Source organism: Sminthopsis crassicaudata, chromosome 4 (assembly GCF_048593235.1).
Source record: "Sminthopsis crassicaudata isolate SCR6 chromosome 4, ASM4859323v1, whole genome shotgun sequence".
Taxonomy (NCBI): Eukaryota; Metazoa; Chordata; class Mammalia; order Dasyuromorphia; family Dasyuridae; genus Sminthopsis; species Sminthopsis crassicaudata.
The window spans coordinates 198224777-198249274 of NC_133620.1; the positions used below are offsets into that span (position 1 = coordinate 198224777).

The 24498-nt window shown below is 36.5% G+C and overlaps 1 long non-coding RNA gene across 2 annotated transcripts in view; it reads right to left on the reverse strand.

Moving 5' to 3' along the window:
* Positions 1-20380, reverse strand: part of LOC141566106 (uncharacterized) — a 56261-nt gene extending 35881 nt beyond the window's left edge. Inside the window, exons 1-2 of one of the 2 annotated variants that reach the window (XR_012489235.1) lie at positions 20296-20380; positions 11486-11638 (exon numbers count right to left, since the gene is read on the reverse strand). This is a non-coding gene — a long non-coding RNA (uncharacterized LOC141566106). Of the gene's footprint in view, positions 1-11485; positions 11639-15362; positions 15684-20295 lie in introns of those variants that run through there. The other variant, XR_012489234.1, reaches the window with a different exon arrangement.
* Between the last annotated feature and the right edge of the window lie 4118 nt (positions 20381-24498).

Below are 24498 nucleotides of genomic sequence, written 5' to 3' on the forward strand. Positions count from 1 at the left end.
GCAAATTATGCTCCCTAGAGTCTCACAGCTGTCACCTGTATCAAATGCTCATCACTGGATCACACAGGTAACTGGCAGCCTGTGCCAAACATGCTGCTCAGTGTCAACAAGGTAGTCTGGGATGGATCCTTAGCTCTCATTCTTTCCCACTGCCTTCTCTCCAGGAATGTAGTTACTGTTTAAGGGGATGGCTTTCATCTCGGTTAATTATCTTAAAAGCCAGTCAGAAGATACCAGGAAATATGGCCTTTTCAGGCTGTTTAACCTCTGTTGAACTCTCTGCAAAAAAACAGTTTGAGGGAAAGTTGTTTCTGTTTAAATCAAGGAAATCTTGTCCTCCAAAAGCAGTTCTGTTTTACCACACTTAAGAGGAAACTCTCCTGCTTGAGGCTGGGGGTAGGTGGATACAGGTAGGCGGGCAATGGAGAGTTTAGTTTTATTTCCAGAAAAGCAAAGCGCCAACAAGTTTCTTCTGTGTTTTGGAATTGATACCTGTACTGCTTCAAAAACCTAGATGTAGAGCTGAAAGGGACCTTAGATGTTAGTTATCTAGTTTAACTGCGGCCTTTTATAGATTAGAAAACAGGAGATATGGAGAGATTGTGCCATGTTCAGGGTCACACAGGTAGGAAGTAGTGATCAAAATTTAAATCCAGATTCTCTAGCTTCAAATCTAGCCCTTCAAAAATATTAATTACACAATACTGCCTTTGTATAATCTGGGCTGGTTTCCTTGAAACAAGGAACATTTCTGACATTTTAGGATAATAAAAATGATTTAGCAAAAGGCAAATTTAAAGAAGTAGTCTAGAGTTGTTATTGTTATAGTTGTTGTGGTGGTTTTATTTTGCTTTGCTTTGCTTTGCTTTGCTTTGATCAGCTTTCCCTCCCTCCTTAAAGCCATTCCCTCAGGAGTTGGGGAGTTCCCTTGGTTGAAAACAGGATTCTACAGTAAAGGTTTATTTGTCAATACCCCCTGTTCTGGGCATACACATTTGGAGATAGGTTTGTTTCCCCCTCCTCAGGTTCTACCTCTAAACTAATCTCAGGAGATACTTCAGAGACAAGATCCATAAATCCCCAAGTCCCCAGTGGCTGCATTTCTGTCATTATGATTTGAGCAGGTGATTGACTGCTGCAATCAACAAAGTGCTGAGGGTACTTGTCCACCTCACCCTTATAGATGTTGCTATGGTTACTGGGCAGGTTAGTCTCTTTCTTTCCTTTTTGTCCAGACCTGCCACTCCTCAAAATTCCCTTTCCCACTCCAACACTCAACCCATCAAATATTTCTTTCAGCCATCCAATCAAAGCTCCATTTAATAACACAGTACTAAAGCAGATTAAATCCAGGGCTAAACAGTCTCACCCAGTTTCTGCCATCTAACCTCCATTTTAAGAAAGAATTGTTCAGAGGTCCAATCTGCACCGTAATCCCATCTTCCTCTGGCGATACTTTTTGATGAATAAACAGCATAGCACCACAAGCACAATCAATAATGAAATGATGATCCAAGCAATAAAGACCTCCCTTTGTTCATGAATTAAGTAACAGTCTGGCAGAGGCTCTAGGTTGGCTATTTGAAGCTTCAGGAATGGTTTGGAATCCCAATGGGAGCAGAACCAATCCTTGTCCTTCTGCTGGCACCAGCAGGGCTCCCATGTGATCCAGTCAGTCCCATTCCATTTGACCCAAACTACATTCTTATCTTTCAGCTGCTCCATGATATAAATCTTGTTATAATTGAGTGAGAATAATAAAGATTAAGCTATAGCGTATGTTAAAATTTCATCTAACCCAGGAGTTGCCTGGTTATAATAACGCAGGAATTGTAGAGGGAATGGATCACCTTTCTGTGGGTCCCCTAAATAAGGACTGGACACTGAACCCTCCAAAAAAGCCTTGAGAAATAGGAGATTTAGATTTTATACTCTAAGTCCTACTATTATATGATTCTCATTTTTATTAGTCATATAGAACTGCTAAGGACCTTACTCAGCCCTACATAGCCAAAATTTTAGGATTTTTGGAATCAAATTTTCACAAATATGGAAGTAGTCTTAGATACATCCAAGAGGGCCTCCTCTACTAGTAGTGATAGACACTTACTTTGATGGATTTGATACCACATATGCCAGAGAGATATAGCTTCCCCAGTTTCTTGTCTCAGATTGGCTATACTTAAAACTACATTGACTCCAATTCCTCAAGACATATTTAGATTAGCCTAGTAATTGCACAAAGTATTTCACTGGCACTTGCTAAGTCTAGTGCCTTCATTCACTGTAATTGTGTCAGTGTTCCTCATATAACTTCTTCCTCCCAGTGTGTCCTTTGTGATGGCAGTATAACCCTGTGACTACTTCAGACCCATATAAGAAAGTATAAAATTAGAATGGTTCCTTCTGCTAGTAAGTTCTGGCAAGTTCTTCAGGACCACTTAGACACAGGACATCCAGACTGGCAAAATCAAACAGATGCAGTGGCTTGGGATTCCTGTAAAAGAAGAAAACTGGTATAGTGCCCTAGGAGTCATCCTGAGGCTTTTATATCACTAAGAACAGGAGACTTCTCAACAAAGCATTGGAGGAAACTCTCCTTCATTTACTTCTTCCTGATACTGAGTCAACCATCAGGGACCCACTTGCCACCCATATACTATCTGTCATACCACACGACTAATTTCTGTCTAGTAAATTATTTCTGTCAGTGATCCAAGTCACTGCTCCAGCCTTGTTACTGTTGGATCCCAAAGAACAATTCAGAAAAACAGATAGATTTAAGTTTCATCTTTGATACTGCCTATGCATGTAATTTGATTAAATTAAATTGATAACTTAAATAAATAATTTAACCTCCCAGGGCCTCAGTTGCTCATCTGTAAAATGAGGGGTTTGGACTGCCATTATACCCATTCAATAATTAAGGCTATATAACAATTGAGGCAAAAAATGGTCTCTTTTTCCCACTTAAAAAACCCCCAAACTTATCGGTCTGTCTCTCTCTCTCTTTCTATATATCTATCTGCTGCTGTCTCTATCCATATATCAACTTATTTCTCTCCTTTCTGTCTCTCTGTCTTTGTCTCTTTCTCTCTCTCTCTTTATCAATCTCTCTGTGTTGTCTCTTTCTATCTCTATTTACTTATATATCTCTACTTATCTTTATCTTGTATCTACTTACCTGCTTATCTACCTGGGTCTGGAGTCAGGAAGACTTATATTTACCTTGGTCTTAAATACTTAGTAGTCCTGTGATCTTGGACAAATCACTCTAGACATCTCAGTTTCCTCCACTGAAAAATGGGAATAATAACAGTACCTACCTCCCAAGGTTGTTGTGAGGATCAAACAAGATAATATTTGTAAAGTATTTAGCATGGTGCTTGGAATATAGTAGGTGTTTAGTTTGTTTCTCTCTTTGTCCCTTCCCCTTTCTTTCTTTTTCTCTTTTCTTTTATTTATTTGTATCTAGCCATCCATCTCACCTCTCTATCACTTATATTTATTTTCAGACTTTCATTTCTTCTTTCACTATCAATTTTACTCTAGTTACTTTCTTTTTGCTTTTACCTCTCTCACACCTCCGATTATGTCCTCTCTATCCTTCATTTTCTCTAGTCTTCAATCTCTTCTCTGCTTATACTGATGCTCTTTCCCAATCTTTACACTTTTCATTTATTAGTATTTATCCCTTTTGCTCCTTATTCCTTATTCCTTTCCCTTCTCTTATTTTACACTCAAAATTCATATACAATTTTCCTTTTCATAGATAATACGTTACGTCCCTTATTTATTCCACTCCATTGGATTTCAGGGCTCATGACTACCTGGCCACCCCTAAGTCTGTCTAATAGGTTTGCTTTCATTTGGCCCTTTACTCTTCTGCTCTATCTTTCCTCCTTTGTTCTTTCCTTTAATTTCTTCCATTGAATTTTTTAATCTTTTTTTCTCTTTCCCACTCTTATCCCTCCACTAATCAAATTATATTCTTACTATCCTAGTTCGTTTCTTCACCTTCGATAATCCTTGGATTTTGTATCTATCCAATTTCGAATCCACTTTGCTTCCTTTGAGGCCAGTTCTTGCAGGTCTGGGGCCAGGATCTTCCGAAGTTGATCAAGACAGCTGGGCTCCAAGGAACCCAGAATATCTAGGTCTGCCTCTAGGATACAGGTCTGTAGACAGCCTAGTCACATTGGTCTGTGCTATGTGAGGCTACGCATCTACACCTGGCACCTTCCCATTGGTTCCTTTTTTTTTTTTTTTATCACTGGGTTGGTGACTACCCTTCTGAGTCCAACATGGTCTACAGTTCTCAGCAGCTTATAGGTCTCTAAATGTCTCTCTCTCATAGGCATGGCTGGGCACATTTGTCTTTCCTTTCCTCCTCATGGAGCTCCATTTGCATCAGAGCCCACATTCTGTACCCATTAAGCATTTTCTATCCTAACCCCACCCTACCCAAAAAAGCTGATGATGAGACAAGTTAAACCAGCTCAGTTACAATTAAGGGTTCTCATGAATTCATGTCCCTCATGATTCTGAATTTAATCCCCAGAGACATCCAGGTCTATTTGCTTGGTTTTCTTGGAATATGTAAACTACTGGATTTTGGTCAGAATATGGTGGAACCCTTGGGTGGAGGGAAGCAGGAGAGAAGAAATTCAATATTCTGTGTGGATAGTTTCAGATTAAAACCAGCAACATTTTCATTTTCCAACCATATTGACAAAGACTAGCTCCCTTGGAAAGCAATGGTTAAAAAAGTTTGCAATTACCAGCTTTCTGGTTCCCTCTGTTCCTAAAGTTTTATCTTCCACCTAAATCAAAAGCCTGAATATACAAAGTGTCCCCAAAGTCCCAAAACTGCTATTTTAAACTTTTATAGTTATAATAGTTGAAAATGACTCTGAGACCTGGTAATTGTCACAAAAATGATTTAAAGGGCTTTATGACCAGAACTGCACCCATTAGTACTAAAACCTTGGTATTTTAACTGAATGATGTAGTATAATGGATAAGGACTGACTTCAAAGTTTGGTTTGAGTTCAAGTGCTACCTCTGACATATATTGGCTGGGTGATCTTGGGCTAGTGATTGGACTTCCCAGAGTCCTATACAACTCTCTGTGGTGATAAGTTGTAAAAGAGTTACTGAACTGTATTGTGAGCACCTCAGAGGTCCAGTCTAACATATAGAAAAAAAAGAAAGAAAAAAATCAACTTAGATTTTGGTTTCTATTGGAAAAAATACACAAAATTGTGGGTTGCTTTAGTCATCCTAGGCCCTTGGGAAACTGCTCTGAAATTCTACCTCTGAATGGCTCCACAAGGGTCATTGATAGTCCTGTCAATAGCTGGTTGACAAGTACTTTTTAAAAATTTTTTTTATTGCCAGTTCTCAGAGTATCATGTGAATTTTGAAACTGTCCCCTTTTTTATGGATATAACTAGCTATTGTATAACTATGGACCAGAACTTTTTACCTCTCTAGATCTTCATCTGTAAAACGGAGGGATGTGTAGGGATAGCTCAAGATCACCTGGGGTTCAAATCTTACTTGCTGGTTATAGAACCCTGAGCAAGTAGAACATAACTTCTTAGTAGCCCCAGGAAATTCTCTGAAACTATCAATTGTGAAGTGGGAGACAACCTGTATTGGTAGAGGGAATTCCTCACCAGGACTTCCGGATATGGTTGAAATAAAAAAACACAAAATAAAACAAATAAAACTGCTTACACTTCTGTATCACAGGATTATTGTGAGGATCAAGTGGGAAAATATATAAAGATCTGTGTAAAACATAATGTACCATGTAAATGGAAACTATTGTTATTTTGATCTAGAGTATATGGGGAATAATATTGAGTTGTTTAACCCAGCACATTCTCCTGTTTTTCCTGTCTTTTTGATGTGAATAACTAACCAGTGAGTACTAATTCTTTTTTTTTAATGATCCTTATATATTTTTCGTAAAAAAAAATCACTTTCCAGTGAGTACTCCCACCAGTCTATATTCCCTCAGAATTTTACCTTGCAATAAAAAGTATATTTAAATAAAATAAATCATCATATTGACCTTGTCTGGCACTGTATACTTCATTCTGCCCCAATAGTCCACCACTTCTTTGTTAAGGGCAGAAAAGCAATAAGGGTTATTTCTTCACTGACCTTCATAAATCAGGATTTATATGAATCTTTACAAATACACTGTTTCTATTTCTAATGGCACCTTTTTTGTCCTGAATCCCAAAGTTCCAATCAAACCTGCATCTGCCAGGCTCTCATTAGACCCATTGTTCAAATGGGTGAGATTTTGTCACTCTCAATAGCATCCAACTACAGAAATGGAGAAAGGAAAGCGGGGATACTAGCTTGACATTTGGTCCTTATATCACTCTCACAAAGCCAGGTACCATGGCAACCACTGAATCCTAGAGATTTGGTTCCAGCAAGCATGTTCCTTTAGGTCAAGAAAGCCATTCACAGAATTACTATGGGTCCAAGATAAAGACATGTAGGTCTGTGTGCACACACACATATGTGCATGTATATTAAAGTCTAAATTACCAAGTCCCTAGGTTTTGTGTTTTTTTTTTGGGGGGGGGGGAGGTAGTGCAATTGGGGTTAAGTGACTTGCCCAGAGTCACACAGTTAGTAAGCATAAAATGTCTAAGGCCATATTTGTACTCAGATTCTCCTGATTCCATGGCTGGTGCTCTATCTAGCTGCCCCTATCACTTTAAAAAAAAAATATCACTATATAGTTCCCTTTTCATCCTCATACTTATCTGATCTTTCATTACCTCAAACCCTGAACTTCCAGATCCAAGTCTTCCATTCCATCTGTAAATATCTGCTAGAGTACTTTATCTTGAATATAGCTTATTAATTGGGTTTGGAGGGATGAAAGGAAACAAGCATTTATTTAGCACCTATGATAGGCCAGCTACTGTGCTAAATGTTTTTTAAATAATATTATCTCATTTGATGCTCACAACAGTGCTAGGTGAGTAATATTATTATATCCATTTTGCAGTTGAGAAAACTGAGGCAAACAAAGGTTAAGATACAGGCCTATGGTCAAACAACTAGTTTGTCTTTGAAACCTCATTTGAACTCAGAATTTCCTGACTCCAGGCCTATTGCTCTCTTCACTGGGCCACAGAAACCTCCAGCTCCTTAACTGAATACAACATCAACAAGAGGGATCATGGTGTGCTACATTGAACCCTGGCTTAGAAGTCAGTGTGATAAATTCAAATTCCACACTTAATATGTGACCCTGACCATATTTCTCTAGACCCCGTTTTCTCACCTGCAAAATGAAAAGATTGTTCTTGATGATCTCAGATCCTTTTTAAATTGTAAATCTATGATGTGATCTTAAACTACTCTGTCTAGTTTTCAAGGCCTTCTATAACCTTGTCCCATCTTTCCAACTTTCTTTTACATTGTTCCCCAAGATGTACTCTCAATTGCAGTGAAAATAGTGACTTCATTATCCATGAATATATTTCACACACAAAAAGAGGTGCACACACACACATTTATCATCTATCTATTTATCCATCTATCTATCCATTTATCTGTCTTACTCTTGCATTTTTGCTCATGTTTCTGTTATAACATGAAATGCTCTCTGTTCTCTCTTCTGTCTATTCAATTCAATTTAATTTAACAAACATTAATTTATTATTTTTTAAAATTTCAAAACATTTTATTTTTAATTTCTGGAATAAAGCAAGCATTTCCATGACATAGTGCAATAAAAAGATGATTGCACATGAAACTGCAAACCTACTACGCACAATTTACTATTCCTTTCAAATATATAACAATTATCACATAAATTGCTTTTTTTTTACCTTTCATTTCTTCTCCTCTCAATTTTGATATGGCTATTATTAGACAAAACTAAGCTTGTGTATATGTATAATTATCCTATAAATACTTCTATTTATCAGTTCTTTCTCTAGATGCAGAATATGTTCATATGTTTTTCCTAGCTAATTTGAGTATTTATAACAGTCAAAATAACTTAGTTGCTAAGTGGTTCTTAAAACAATATTGCTGTTACTGTATACAATGTTTCCTTGGTTCACCTTCCTGATGTCATGGTCCTCTTTGAGAACAAAGGACAAAGAAGCTCATTTCACTCTTCATTGTTTCACGCAAGTCTTTCCATGTTTTTCTAAAATTATCAACTCCATCATTTTTATAGAACAATAATATTCCAGAATAATCATATACCATAATTTGTTTGGTTATTCCCCAACTGATAGGCATCTCTGCAATTTCCATTTCTTTGCGACCACAAAAAGAGCTGCTATAATCATGTTAGAACATAGAGGTTCTTTTTCTTTTTCCTTAATCATCGTTGGAAATAGATCAAGTAGTGGTATTGCTGGATCAAAGGGTATAGATAATTCAATAACTCTTTGGATATAATTCCAGATTGAGCTCCAAAATGCAAGCATTTATTAAGTACCTACTATATACAAGACATTTTGCTAGGTGCTAGAGATTCCTTGATTAAAATCAAAATCAAACCAAACCAATAATAACTGAGTCTCCACCTTCAAGGACTTTATAATCTGTGCGACAAAGTAAACCTTAAAGACATGAATCCAATAGAAAAAAAATTAAAATAGGTCACAATGCTAAATTAGGACAAGAGCTATAGAACTAGAAGGTTCTAAAAATCATTTTATCCAACCTTAACATTTTACAGATGCTGAAATGAGACTCAGAGAAGTTAAGCACCTTGAAAAAGGTCGCACAAGTTCTCTGACTCCAATTCCCTGATACCACAGGTTCTTAATCCGGGGTTTATGACATTTAAACTTTTTTTTGTTTGTTTGTTTAGATATATTTTAATGCTTATTATAATGTAACCAATTACATTAAAATATACTTAACAAAAATGCAATTCTATGTATTCTATTTTATTCATTTAAAAACATTCTGAGGGCAGCTAGTTGGTGCAATGGATAGAGCACCATCCCTGAAGTCAGGAGGACCTGAGTTCAAATCTGGTCTTAGACACTTGACACTTCCTAGCTGTGTGACCCTGGGCAAGTCACTTAACCCCAGCCTCAGGGGAAAAAAAAATTAAAAAAAAACCCATTCTGAGAAGAAACTCACAGGCTTCACTGACAAAGATGTTTGTGACCAAAAAATAAAAGTTTAAAATGCACCTTCAACTATGCTGCCCCTTCCGTTTAGGCATTATGGGAAGCAAATACAGGCTGTATCAGTTAGCAAGAGTCAGCTCTGTCCTTTTCCCTAAGAAAAGATGCCCTACAAGCTCTCATTCAATAATATTCAATAAAAATATATTCATTCTAGATGTCAAAGTCACTTGAATTTATCCCTTGAATAATATAACCACAGAGGCAACCTTGTTCAACAACCTTTTCATCCTTAATATCAAGTGAGGCATAAAACAGAGAGAAATTCTTGTCAAAGGTGATCTCTACTATAATGGAAGAGATCCAATTCAAGAGTCCAAGTTGAAGAGCATTCTTTATGGAAGATGGAAGGTTTCTCTTTGTAGATGGCATCATATCAGTCATATCATATTTCAAAGCCTCTTGGAAAAGGTCTGTGACTATTCACAAGAGTTTAGCCTAAACATAGGAAGAATCAAACAGATAAAGAATGCCTACTGTACAGATTATGGCATGCAATTATATGGACAACTGAAAGAGCTCATCTATCTATCCATCTATCTATCTAAATATATATGTATAAATACACACACACATACACACATACATAACATTTGTATGTATCCACTGAGGCACAAAAGCCTACTGCTCCTTACTTCCTACAGCAGTATATATAATGTGTGTGTGTATATATACACACATACATGTAAATATATAGGTGGTATATGTATACACATGTACATAATATATGCACACATTCACCACCCACATATTCACATGCACATATATGTACACACAGTATATACATATAGTACATATTGTAAATAGCATATATATCACATACACTATTAACCCTTTCATATTATAGGGATTAAGGGCATAGCACCCCCATAATATGGAAAAATTTGCATAAAGTTTTTTGACCCTCTTTTCATACCAGAGAAGAAATTTGAATTTTTTCTTTTTCTTTTATGGGTTGTTTAAAGTACCCTCTTGCAACAATTAATTCAAATATTTAGTCATAGGTTTTATGTCATTTGCTGGCCTTTGTTTATGTCTGCTCTTTCCATGAAATTCCCCCCCCCAAAAAAATTCTCATTTAATTTTTTAATGATCCATAATATATAGAAATTGTAATACGAAAAGTCATGTTGTGGAAGGGATACCTGTTTAGAGTATGCTATACACATATAATATATAGAGGGAGCATTGTTATTGTCCAATCATTCATTCATGTCTGATTCTATGTGACCCTGTGCCCTTTTGTCCATGAGTAACCTTGGCAAACATACTAGAGCAGTTTGCATTTCTTTCTCTAGTATATACCATTTTACAGAACTGAGGCAAATATTGGCTTAGTGACTTGGCAAAGTTGAAACAACTGAGACTAGATTTGAACTCAGATCTTTTTGACTCTACATCTAGTGCCCAAATCCACTGAACTAACTACCTATCCATTATATAGAAAGTATTCATATATATATATATATATATATATATATATATATATATATATATATATATATATATATATATAAAATCATTGTTGTTTCTCCTTCATTCTCAAAGAGGAACAATGATGTCTTGACTTGCAAGTGAATGGTTTCAAGTGAGGCAGAATTGGTTGGGTAAAGTCATGGACCTCATTCTCTCCAGCCCAGGCAAGACAAAAGTCAAGATGACTAGCAATGGAGTGGGATAAAATGGATAATCTCAGCCTTTCTAAATTCAAGTCTTTCCTAGACCTCATTTTGTCTAAAGCAGGACCCATTTTATAACTAAGGGCTAGGTAGGAAGTGAGACAAAGATGGCCTAGTCTACCATCACAAAATAGCAATCTGGTATAGCTACATTATGTAATATATGCATATTTGGGCCCATCATGTATATTTCACACTATACGTATACATATACATGTAGGTGTATGCATGTTAGTATATATATAATATATATATATATATGTATATATGCATATATATGGGTTTAAAAAACTGTATACATGAATAATGTGTTAGACCCAAGATAGAGGAAAAAGAGGAGGAGGAGGAGAGCAGACTGGATTACTTTCAGGGAATTGCAAAGCATCTTTAATAACCCACTTTTCTCCTACAATCTTTTTAGTGGCAATATTCTATTGTAGTATGTCCATGAATGACGGAGCACTACTCTATTGGGCTGCGCTTGACTCAAATCATTCATTGGTTCTGGCTTGGTTTTGGGATGAAGAGAGACACTTGTAAATCATCTAACAAAAGGAAGTTTCATTAAACAATAGCACAGAAAATACTTAGAAGGGATGTAGCACTTACTCATTGGACACAGTTTCACTGATTCTATATTTGTTATAGTGCTGCTCAAGCTTCTGCATATGTCAAGTCCAAAAAACTCCTCCAACTCCTCCTATGATGAGCTTTTGTGCTTAGGTGACTAGGAATCTACACCAATAATCTGAATTTTCATTCCTGAAATAAACAAGATTTAAAATTTTTTTTTAATTTTTAGATTTTTATTTTCCCCAGTTATATGTAAAACAACTTTTTTTTGGATATAAATGTACATTCATTTTTTTACATATTTCCATATGAATCATGTTGAAAGAGAAAAATCAGAACAAAAGGGAAAAACCATGAGAGAAAAAAAAAACAAAAGAAAAAGGAAAAAAAGTGAACATAACATGTGTACATTCTCCGTAATTCTCTCTCCAGGTGCAGATGGCATTTTCCATCCAAAGTCTAGTAGGATTGCCTTGAATCCTTGAACTACTGAGAAGAACCAAGTCTATCATAATTGAACAACACATAATTTTGCAATGTTTTCCTGGTTCTTCTTGTTTCACTCAGCATCCATTCAAGTAAACCTTTCCAAGTCTTTCTAAATCATCCTGGTACAATGAAATTTTGAGGATATTTCAATTGTTTTTTAGGGGAGGAAAAGTCTAGTCCACATGATAGAGATCTTAGCAGATGTCGCTCTTCCCACAAAAAGGATCTCCAAAGAATTACACAACAGTATCACTCAGAGGGCAGTGGAGAGACAGCGGATGGAGTGTGCAAGCTGCAATATATAACAAAGCAAGAAGGACAAAGAAGTCCTGGAATAAAGGATGTCAAGAGAGAACTGTATGAATATGCTTACATGTGAGAGAGAGATGTAAACATCAGATGTAGATGTGATAATATTTTTAAAACAGCACAGTGCCCGCTATTTCAAAAATGCTTGTTCCCTTCATTTTACCCTTCCCATATATTCTACCGGTATCTTTGTGATGCTGGGAAAGGGCGAGAATCCTCTGTGATGTATCTATGGAAGAACATGGGAATGGGTTCCATAGTTTGAGGGCACATTGTTGCTGTTCAGTCACTCAATCCTGTCTGACTTTTCATGACCCCCTGGACCATACTGTCCAGGGGTTTTCTTGGCAAAGATATTGGAGTGATTTGTCTTTTCCTTCCCTAGCCCATTTTACAGATGGGGGAAACTGAGACAAACAAGGTAAAGTTTCTCAGGATCATACAGCTAGTAAGTGTCTGAAGCCAGATTTGAACTCTTGAATATGAGTCTCCTTGACTCTACCTGGCACACTATCTACTGTGCCACAATTGTTATTATTATTTTTCTTATTATTCCCTATCCTCTGACAATACAGGACTCAACTTCCTCACCCTCTCCTAGGACCTGCTTCCCTCTTACCCAATTTTTCATGAAGACATGGAGTTTTGGTTTCCAGATTATGATGGGGGGCAAGAGAGGAAAGGTATGACCTTCCATGTAAGAATCTGAAGCTAAGTTCTGGCAGCCCACCCTAGTTATGATTGAACCAGGGGCAGAAGTCAAAACTAAAGCAATGAATCAGGGAGGCTAATGTTATCCTTTAAGCAGACAGTCATGCTCCCTTGCTCTTAGGGACAGAAATGTAGACCAGGGAGTAAAACACTGACCACTTGCTAATTTTTGTGAGTCTAACCAACCAACCAGGTGCATTTTTCTCTCTTCAAAGAATCTAATGGTGCATTTCATGTGTGAGTGAATTTTGTTTTTTCAGCCCTCATTCTCTTGCCAGCACCAGGAGGTACTTTTATAGATTTAAAGAGTTAAGGCATTGGTTATGCATTGAACACATTCCAAGACAATTTAATAATTGACCTGACTTATAACTTATTCATAGCTTTCCAGAGGTATCATGTACCAATGCTAGCAAAACTCCAACCTGGATTGTTTCTGAAGGAGAGTCATGGTTTTGTGACGGACTGAAACTAAAGGGACTTTCTTCTCTACCCAACCCTCAGGCCCTTACCCTTATTATTGCATCTGAAGGACATGGTTGATGGAGGGCACATTATGTAGCATACTGAGCAATTGGTTTAGACTTGGAACATTTAAACTGATGTATCTTCTCTAATGCTTACAGGCCACAGGAGAATATTTATCCCATGTAGTACATATAAAAACTATTATCATAGTCCATTAAAAATGCTATTTCATGATCCAAACATTCACCACCCCTGAGTTTTGCTTTGTTTCCCATCTATTCAAATTAGCTTGATCAAGATAAAGTCATTCAATTCATTAAATATTTATTAAGCACTTACTATGGGGCAACTGGGGGGGGGAAGGGAAATCAGTGCTGGGCCTAGAATTAAGAAAAATGATTTTCCTGAATTCAAATTCAGCTTCAGTCACTTACTAGCTGTGAACTCCTGGGCAAGTCATTTAACATTTCCTCAAGTATAAAAGGAACTGGAGAAGAAAATGATAAACTATTCCAGTATCTTTGCCAAAAAACCCTCAAATGGGGTCATGAAGAGTTAGACATAATTGAAATGACTAAAAAAACCAACAACAAAATATTACATAAGGGTTGAGGAGGCAGAACACTGTACGAATTGGGGACAGTCCAAGAAAAGAAATGTGTCACTTACAAGGAACAAGGCTAAAACACAGAAAACATGAAGAGGAGTGATGTAAAATAAGTCTGGAGAAAGGGGAAAAAGGCAGATTGTGAAGGATTTAAAATACCAAATGGAATAGTTTATATTTTGTCCTAAAAAGTAGTAAGGTGTCAACACTTCTTGAGCAGGGAAAAAATATAGTTATACCTGAATTTTAGGCAACTGGAGCAGTCATAAAATTCCCAATGTAAATTGAGTTGATACTTGTGAAACACGGAAAGAACAATGATTAACCCAGTGACCCCCCACAACCGCAGATGACTCATGATGAAACTTGCTATCGGTCTCTAGATAAAAGCAAGACAGATTGAGGCATACATATATGTATGTGTATTGAAAAATATAAATATATACATATACATATGTATGCCTCTGGAATTTTGGTTGGTCATCACGCTGATTAGTGTCTTTTTCATGTTTCACGACACTTCGTATTGGGAACTTTGTGACTGCTCCAGTTGTCAAAAGTTTAAGTATAACTGTATCACTTGCTTGCTCAAGTAGAATTAAGTCCTTACTACTTCTAGGATAAAATAAAATTCTTCTGTTTGATTTTACATATATATATATATATATATATATATACATAATATATATATAATGTGGAACACACATGCACACAGGCACAAAAAAAACATATTTTACACTTATACAGATGAAAAAGATAGAAATGGAGAGACAAACTGTTAGAGAGACACAGACGTAAACAGAGATAGAAAGAGATAGAGGGAGAGAGTGGGAGGGAAGGAAAGAAGGAGGGAGAGAGATGGAGGAAAGGAGGGAGGAGAAAGAAAAAAGGAGGGAGGGAAGAAGGGAGAGAAAGAAAGAGAGAAAGGGAAGGGGAGAGGGGAGAGGGAGAAAGAGGGAGAGAAAGAGAGAAGAGAGAAAAGAGATAGAGAGGAGAGAGGAAAGAGGAAAGAGAAAGAGACAGAGACAAAGACAGAGACACACAGAAAGAGAGACACAGAGAGACAGAGACAGAGAGACAGAGAGAGACAGAGAGAGGTGAAGGAAGGGAGGGAGGGAGGGAAGGAGAAAGGAGGACGAGGAGGAATTTGTTTTGCTTGACTGTATGAAGAAAGGAGAAGTATTGTCTGTTATTCTCTGTGTGGTGAGGAAACTGAGCTGTACAGGAGGGTTTGTGGCTAACCGAGGCTGCACGCCCAGCAAGTAACACAAGCGGGATTAAATTCAGAAACAGTGCCTTTTGGTGGGGCAGGGTGGGGAGCGAGCTCACCCTGCGGTGTCTGGTGTCGGGTGCCAGGGCCTGCTTCCTTTCCAGCTGAGAGGACAAAGCTGGCCGCTTCTCCCAGGCTGTGAGGCAAAGCTTCAACAACTGAGAAAGCGGACTTCAGAGGCATCTTAGGGTTGCATTGCTGAATGTGAACAGCAGTCATTCCCTCCTTCTTCATAACCATGAAGGAAAGGGTGTCCAACCACCTCCTTAAGACTCACCAAACCAGTGCAAGGGAGGCCCTTCTGTGCTTTCTTAGCTAAAGATAGAGACTTCAGGGTTCAGCCATGATTTTTTTTTTTTTAATTAGTGCAGGTTGGAAAGTCTGTATGGATGTTCTTCTCAACCTGGTGTGGTGGTGGAAAGTACTACGAAGCAGGAGGTTTTGCAAGTTTAACAGTTCAATAGTTGGAATGCCAAAAGGTGATGTCATCATTTACCAAAGCCGGAGGCAAAATCCTTCTCATACTAGTTCAGTCAATACAGATTTGGAGGGGTTCCAAGCCAGCGTGTTTGGAGGCACATTTTCCCCCAGAGAAAGCTACTGGAACAGCCTGAGAGGTGCTTGGTACTTGGTACAGTGGAAGATGTGTTAGTTTCAGTATCAAAAGGTCCAGATTTAAATCTGGGCTCAGCTTCTCACTAGCTGTGTGATCCTAGGCAAGTCACTTACCTCACTGAGCTTCAGTTTCCTCAGTAACTGGGAGACTTATGTCAAGGTACTGAGCGAAATGTTGATTTGGTTTTTGCTATACAATTATCCCTTCCACAAAGCAGGGAGCTAGGGATGTTGGTGCCCCCAGCAATCTGGAAAATTTGTATAAATTTTTTTAGTCCTCCCTTCATACCAGAGAAGAAATCAGATTTTTTTCTTTTATTGAATATATATATATGTGTGTGTGTGTGTGTGTGTATATATATATATACACACACATATATATATTTATATTACTTTATTGTAAAATTTGGGTTACATATTTAGCCACAGGCTTTGAATTGGCTGATGAATTTTATATATCATTTGAAGCTTCTGCAAAACTCCCCCCAAATTCCTATTTAATTTCTTATGTTGACACATGATATAGCAAAACAGCAATGGGGAAATTCATGATATAGAAAATTTAACTGTATTTTTAAATTAAATATTCCTTTGGAAAATTTACCTAATGTTAAGTGATTAAATAAAACTGAGGGTATTAATTACTTCCCCTCTAACAATTGGGGTGAAAAGAGTTGGTCTGGATTACAATAAATATTGAAGAGACATCCACATATCAGGAGCTTAGACTAGATAATTTCTCAGGTTTCTTCATTCAATTAGAAGATATAGCAAAAAACAAACAAATATTTCCCTCAATACTTTGATATTTACTCTCCCCTACACTAGTTTTATCTCTGGGACAATAGGTTCAAAACTATGCATGTGTGTATTGATGAGAATGGAAGGGGTCCACAACATGCTCGCAGACACTGGAAAACTTCCAAGAACTATTAAAGCAACTCATATGTTAAAAGAAACCTGAGAAATTACCTGATAGTAAGTAGTTAAATGAAGCTGGGGATGTTAGTTATTGCCCCTCTAACAAAAGAGGGAAACAGAATTGGTAAAGATTTGAGTAAATGGCAGTACTGAAGTGTCACCCACAAATCTTTAGTGTAGTGGAGAATTCTGAGGGGTGATATAGCTAGCCTGAACCTGAGGCATCAAGTCGAAAGCTTTCATGTTAAACTGGAAAATTATCCATGATTCAATATACTGGCATCCTGAGATCTTCTGGTTCTATAGACAAATTCTTCCTTAGTCAACCTCCACCATACTTCTTCCCTCAAGTTATAGCTTTGCCATATCCTTTGGTCTCCTCCTTCTTTCATCTTCTATTCCAAGGTCCGAGGTCGTTCAGTATCCTCTTTTTTTTTCTTAAAAGCTCCCTTGAAGCCACCTTTCATGCTTGCCCCATGTACATTTGAGGAAATTTCCAGAAATATTTGAGTGTGTGGAAATTAGTCCACTAAAACATTTCTATCATCTCTTGAAATAGGATCCATTTTGTTTGGACTCCTCAATGACATCTGAACTGGGCACTTTCAGGGTTAATTCAAAGTCACAATCTTTAGACTGGTTTTGTCAGTTAAGGAATAAGGGTGTGACTATGAGATAAATCCTCATTTCACAAATACCATCTAGAAGGTCTAAATTCCCAACAAATATGCCATTTAACAATGTTAACTCTTTTTCTTATCTCTTGATTTCTGGGGTTTCTTTTATTTTCCTGAAGATACTAAAGCATTAATCCTATTCCCCTCTTGAATACCATATATTTATTTTTATTAACCCTGAAAATTCAGCAGTGTCTTGTCAAACCTCAAAACCAGCATGCTCAGAAAAGCAAATAGTTAAATAAAATAAAAATCCACAAAAATGTAGGTATAAGGTTTCTTAATTTTTTTTAAATAAATGAGATTGTATTAGAAATTTTGATCTTTTCCAAAGATTTGCAGTCTGGTAGACTTGGAAGGTATCATAGAAATAAGACATTACCCCCAATGAGCTAGAAATTACTTCAGCCCAGGGCTCCTAACCTATAAAAACAATAAATTTATTTTTAAAATATTTTGATAACTGTATTTCACTATTAGTCCTTAAATCACTTCCATTTTTTAAAGAAAAAAATATTTAAAACATTATTCTGAGAAAACCCTAAGTTTCTCTATATTATCAAAGGAGTCTATGAAACAAAACCAAAACAACAACAACAACAACAACAAAAATGTAAAGAACCTTTGGTTCTTCTATTCATAGTGCTGCTGTGGAAAATAAAGCCTAAATAAGTTAAATCATTTGCCTAAGGTTGCATAGCTATTAACTGATAAATCCCAAACTCAAGTAAAATTTTATTCATCATTCCATCATAAATCTTTATAACTCTTTCTAGATAAAAATATATTTACTATAAACAACAAACAAGCAAATAAATGAATGAATCAGAAGAAATGAATAAATAGGAGTAAATTGATGAACAAATAAATTTCAAAAATAAAATCTTGTGTTCTTTCCATGATATATTTTGTTGGTTTGGAAATTTATTCCACCTACAAAATTCATAAGGTATAGAGAGCCTAAGTATCTGGTCCATGGTTATATGGCAAGTATCCTATCTCAGAAGAGTATCCTAACTACCTTGGAGGAATTATTTTCTTTTATATATATATATATATATATATATATATATATATATATATATATATATATATATTTACTATACTGTAATTTTTTTAAGGACAAAATTGTGAACACAGCTGCATGAGTGTTGATTTTGCTGATGTGACATCAGTGATTTCCAGAAAGGCAGATAGATGACAGCTACCACTGCACCTGGAATATCATACATATTATAGCCAAGGGATCATGATACCTGTATATGGGGCAAATTATTTTTATAGATCTTCTACTGAAATGAACCTGTGAAAGTGACCATTTTTCCATCTGCCTCTTTCCATGAAAGTTTTCTCCTAGATCTATTTTCCAGTAGGTGATTTACATTTTTTCCCCCAATTTGGTGATTTCCAATGAGGTGATTTTTCCAATGAGGTGATTTACATTTTCTTCTTATTTTTATATTTGTTTGACTGATTCCTGATGTCTCATTGAATCATTTATTTCCATTTGTTCAATTTTAATTTTTAGTGGATTATTTTCTTCAGTTACCTTTTACAGCTTCTTTTGTATTTGGCCAATTGATTTTTTAAATGAGTTGTTTTGTTCAATGAATTTTTTTTCCATTTCACAAATTTTGTTTTTCAAGGAGTTGCTTTCTTTTCCCATTTTGTCAAATCTATTTTGTAAGGAGTTATATGCTTTTTCCATTTCACTAAATCTAATTTGTAAAGAGTTTTCTTCAGATAATTTCTGTATTTTCATATTGCAAACTTCTCATTTCCTTTCCCCATTTTTCTTCTAATTTTCTTTTAAGCTCCTTTTTGAATTTTTCCAAGAGAGCCTTGTAATATCACCTTTTGGGGCTTTACCTGGAGATGATCTGCTTTTAATGTCATCAGAGTTTGAAATCTGTTCTTTTCTTTTTCCATAAAAACTATCTATAGTCAGAGTTCTTTTTGATTTTTTGATCATTTTTTAAAAAAAGGTTGAGGTCTGACGAGCAGCTAAGTGGCATGGTGGATAGAGTACCAGCCCTGAAGTCAGGAGGACCTGAGTTCAAATCTGGCCTCAGACACTTAACACTTCCTAGCTATGTGACCCTGGGCAAGTCATTTAACTCCAATTAGAGCAAAGGGGAGTTTGTTTCAAGCTTCCTCTACAGGTGACAGTGACTGTGTTGAGTCAGTGCTGACTAATTTCTGGTGCTGGTTGGGTGTGGCTAGGTCCCTTGATATTCTGGGGTTTAGCTCACTATTTGCCTTTTGTATTTGTCTTGGATGCCTTATAGCTAATCTGCTGGTCTACTGGCTTGCAACCAGGACAGAGCTGCCAACACTGCAGTAGATTCCTCCTGGTAGATTCCTCAGTGTGCAGAGCCTACATCACACTGGGTCTCTGCACTGTCTGTGCTTGGCCACCTGTGCTCACCCCACCTTCCTCTTTGCCTAATTGAAACAGGTCTTTTCTGAAGTTCTTCTAAATTATCTTCTGCTAGAAATTAGTTAAACTCCAAATATTTGTGGGTTCTGTCACTCCAAAACCAGTTCAGAGGCTTGATTTGCTATTAATTTGAGGGTCAAGGGGAGAGCTCAGATAAAGTCTTGTATCCTCTCTGCCATCTTGGTTCCATCCCCTCTCCCTGAAAATTTTCTTAAAATTGTCTATTGGTCTTTCTTTACTTCAATTATGATGATGAATTCTACATGTATGCTTTTGAGAGAAGGCAAGTAGATGACACAGTGAAGAAAGTGCCCTGGGCCTGGAATAAGGAAGACTTACCTTCCTGAGTTGAGATCTTGGCTCAGACACTTACTAGTTGTGTAACCCTGGGCAAGTCACTTAATCCTGTTTGCCTCAGTTTCCTTTCCTGTAAAGTGAGGTGGAGAAAGAAATGACAAAACACTCAAATAGCTTTGACAAGGAAACCCCAAATGGGATGCACTGAACAATAACGAAAAATTTGAGTTTTTAAAAATTCTATTTATTAAAGTTTATATTTTCTGTTAATTTAAAAAGCAACAGACTCAAAAATAACTGTAGACAAAATAAAATACATGGGAGTATACCTTCCAAGACAAATCCAGGAACAATATGAACATGATTACAATGCACTTCTCACAAATAAAGTCAAATCTAAACAACTAGAGAAATATCAATTGTTCATGGATAAGCTGAGCTAATATAATAAAAATGATAATTCCAACTAAATTGGTTTACTTGTTCAGTGCCAAAACAATCAAACTGCTAGAAATCATTTTATAGAGCTAGAAAAAAAAATAAAGTTAATCTGGAAAAACAAAAGGACAAGAATATCACGAGAATTAATGAAAAAAAGTACAAAGGATTATGACCTAGCAGTACCAGACCTAAAATTCTGACAGTCACCAAAACCATTTAGTATTGGCTAAAAACTACAGTGGTGGATCAGTGGAGTAGGTTAGATACATATGATACAATAATCAATGACTATAGTAATCTAGTATTTGATAAACACCCAAACTCCAGTTTCTGGGATAGGAACTAACTTTCACAAAAATTGCTGGGAAAACTGGAAAATTATATATCAGAAACTTGGTATAGACCCACATCTCAAACCCCATACCAAAATAAGGTCAAAATGGGTACATGATTGGGCATAAATGATGATACCATAAGCAGATTGGAAGAGCAAGAGATAGTTTATCAGATCTTTGGAGAAAGAAGGAATTTATGACCAAAGAAGAACTAGAGAGCATTATGAAATGCAAAATGGACAACTTTGATTACATTAAATTAAAAAGAGTTTGCACTAACAAAATCAAGCAAACAAGGTTAAAAAATTTATAGCTAGTATTTCTGATAAAAGCCTTATTTCTAAAATATGTAAAGAACTATGTTAAATTTATAAGAATACAAGTCATTCCCCAATCCCCAACTCCCAAAGTCAAGAATGTGAGGAGACAATTTTCAAATGAAGAAATTAAAGCCATCTGCATTCATATGAAAAAATTCTCTACATAACTATTGATTAGAGAAATGCAGCTCTGACCACACCTCTGAGATCAACATATGAGGAAAACATAATAATAAATGTTGGTGGGGATGTGGGAAAACTGGCAGACTACTGCATTGTTGATGGAGTTGTGAAATAATCCAACTACTCTGGAGAGTAATTTGAAACTATGCCTAAAGGGCTATAAAACTGTGCCTACCCTTTGACCCACCACTGCCATTACTGGGTCTGTATCCCAAGGAAATCATAAAGGAGGGAGAAGGAGCCACATGTGCAAAACTGTTTGTTAAATAATTCTTTTTGTGGTGGCAAAGAATTGGAAAATAAGTAGATACCATGGATGAATAAGTTATGGTATATGAAAATAATGGAATATTATTGTTCTATAAAAAATGATGAATAAGCTGATTTTAGAAAGAGCTGGAAAGATTTATATGAACTGATGCTGAGCAAAACAAGCAGAATCAGGTATACATTGTACACAATAATAGATTGTGTATTGATCAACTAGGGAAGACTTGATTCTTCTCAGTGATTCAGTGATCTAAAGCAATCCCAATAAACTTTAGATGGAAAATGCCATCTGCATATAGAAAGAGAACTATGGGGATTGAATGTAAATCAATACATGCTATATTCACCTTTTTTCTGCTTGTTTTCTTCTCATGTTTTTTCCCCTTTATTCTGATTTTTCTCTCCCAACATGATTCATAAAGAAGTGTATTTTAAAGTTAATATACATGTATAGCCCTAGGGGAAAAAAGAAAACAACAAAAAAAGAAATGAGTCAAATGTTTTATATTTGCCTTTTACACACACACATACACACACACACACACACAGAGAGAGAGAGAGAGAGAGAGAGAGAGAGAGAGAGAGAGAGAGAGAGAGAGAGAGAGAAAGAGAGAGAGAGAGAGACAGAAAGAGAGAGAGAGAGAGAGAGAGAGAGAGAGAGAGAGAGAGAGAGAGAGAGAGAGAGAGAGAGAGAGAACTGACAAATGTTAAATGTAAGTTGAATCCAAAGATTTCCTTTGAGTTTTTGGCATCCAGAGAAAAATAGGTTATCTGGAGGTAGTATGGGTATAATAAAGAAAATGCTGGACTTGCAATCAGATTAATTGGGCTCAATTCTCAGCTGTGGTATTATTATCATCTGTGTGATCTTAGAACAGGGATGCTACCCTATAGTTTGCATCTCCTTATCTGAAAAATGAGGAATTTTGACTAGCTGATTTCTAAGCTTTCTTCTAGGCCCAAAGATTTGATCCTAGTATGTAGAGAGGAATAGTATTATGAGTTTTAGTTTTGGAATTATAAGGCCTGGTTTCAAATCTTGGCATTTATTGGCTGTGTGATCTGGAGCAAGAGACCTTCATCCTTCGGATTTAATTTTTATTATCTGCAAAATAAAGAAGTTGGACAAAAAAACTATTTTAAATTTTTTCAGCTCTAAATATTATGCTCTCAATGCTTCCTCTTATTGGAAGAAGAGTCCTTGCATTTATTTATTTATTTATTTTAATAGAGAACACAAAGGTCAGGAAGATCCAGCTTCATATACTACTTTTGTGACTCTGGCTGGATAAGTCATTTCACTCTGCCTCAGTTTCCTCAGATGTTAAATGATCTAGAGAAGGAAATGGCAAAACACTCTAGTATCTTTGCCAAGAAAATTCCAAATAGGATCATAAAGAATTGGACATAATTGAAATGACTGAACAATAACTATTTTCATCTGTCAATTAATATTTGTATCTCCTGTATATCTGGGAATTCATTCTGTTCCCTTTCAGTGCATTACTACAGTCATAACCCTCTCATCATGTGATGAATGACAGTTGTTACAGTATGTTTACATTAAGACAATTCATTCCAGAGCCCTCGAAGTTACTCCCTGACTGCTTCTGATGATCTCAGAGCCTCCAAAGAGAAGTTAGTCATTAGCACTGGTGAAAAATTTTCTTGCACTCCATCTAAATGACAAGGATTGGGGGCCGGGGAATTGATTCTCTTTTTGTTTGACACCCACAACCTACCTCAGGTAGTGTCAGAAGGTTCCTCCCACCTCTCTGGAGAATATTGTCAGAAGTCAGACCTGTCTGGTAGAAATGTGACTGGTACAATTGGTTTGAGGGAATAGCCATTTTATTGGTGTCTTTTCAAATTGTACTTGTTATTAGGGAAAAACAAAACAAACAAACAAACAAACAAAAAAAAAAAACACCTACTGCCACAATCTGTCAGAAGGATGTGATCCAGTGTTTATTCCCGGCAAAGGTATTGCTAGTAATTATTTTTTTTTTCCTCTGGGCTTTGCTATTCCCCGTTGTTGATGTTGCTCATGGCACAAGAAGATGTGGTCTAATGCTATGATTCATGGACTTGATCTGTCTCATGATGCCTCATGGTGACTGATTAGATTAAATTCTTTCCCTTCCTGAATATCGGAAAGTCCCATAGCAAGTATTTCTTCCCCATCTGAATACAGAATAACCAGCTCTTCCCTGGGGTATAGGGGAAATAGGTATAGAGTAGTTGGGGTTTGGAAGAGCTGACCATTGCTTTTATGAGCTTCTAGTTTATGCTACTCCCTTCTCTATTCCTTTTTTAAAGCCATTTCTTTGCTTATTATTAGCTCCCCACTCATACCTTGAGACTGGCAAGAGAGAAAAAAGAAAACAAATTATTTTCTATGGCTGATGTTTATCTCTTGTGTGGTGCTATTAAAAAGAAAATTCATAGTTAAGGGATTTGGATTCAAGAGGCCTATTTTAGCTTTCAGGGTCTTATCTTCCCAGATTGTTATTTTTATGGTGGTAAACTAGGCCATCTTTTAACTAGATTCTCACCTAGCCTTAATCATTGAATGGGTGTTATCTCAGACAATCTGAGACCCAGGAAAGACCTTAACTCAGAAAATCCAAGGTCACCCATTGCATCCAGAGACTATCACCAGTTATACTGATTTTTGTCTTGCCACTGAACTCTGA